The sequence below is a fragment of the Crocuta crocuta genome, unplaced genomic scaffold (assembly GCF_008692635.1).
Source record: "Crocuta crocuta isolate KB4526 unplaced genomic scaffold, BGI_CrCroc_1.0 scaffold1129, whole genome shotgun sequence".
NCBI lineage: Eukaryota > Metazoa > Chordata > Mammalia > Carnivora > Hyaenidae > Crocuta > Crocuta crocuta.
The window spans coordinates 361,059-361,768 of record NW_027528629.1 but is presented as its reverse complement, the minus strand read 5'-3'; positions in this window follow the sequence as shown (position 1 = coordinate 361,768).

Below are 710 nucleotides of genomic sequence, written 5' to 3'. Positions count from 1 at the left end.
ATATACATTTATATATCTTTTTCTAAGTCTGATGTATTGCATAGGAGGGGTTTTTTGTTTGTTTGTTTGTTCTGTTTTGTTGGGGTTTTTTGTTGTTGTTGTTGGTGGTGGTTTTTTGTTTTGTTTTGTTTTGTTTTTAGAGATAATGTTCATTGAAAGGGCTCTTGCCTGGCCATGGAGCACAAAAACAGANTGCGCAGGGGAGGGTCAGAGAGAGAGGGAGTCACAGACCGAAACAGGCTCCAGGCTCTGAGGTGGCAGTCAGCACAGAGCCCGATGCGGGGCTCGAACCCACGAACCGCGAGATCATGACCTAAGCAAAAGTCGGACGCTTAACTGACTAAGCCACCCAGGCGCCCCTGCCTTCTTTTTTTTCTATACACTCATTAAGCAAACTTTGAGTATGAATTGGCTTTTCATTTAAGCTTTCATTTAAGTTTTCTTTTAATTTAATTAATCCAATTGGTTTATTTCCACTCCCATTCATTCACAAAAAAATCTATTAGAGCATCTATGCACAGTGTAATGTTTTGGGTCCTGATATTACAAGTGCTGAATAAAAGTGATTGTAATCCCTTCACTCCTGGAGTATGTAATATAGGGGGGAAAAGTGACAATAGACAAGTCAATACATAGATACATCATACAAGGCAGTGATGAATATTATGGAGAGACAGAAAGGTGTGTGAGTAGATATACACTGCAAGTTA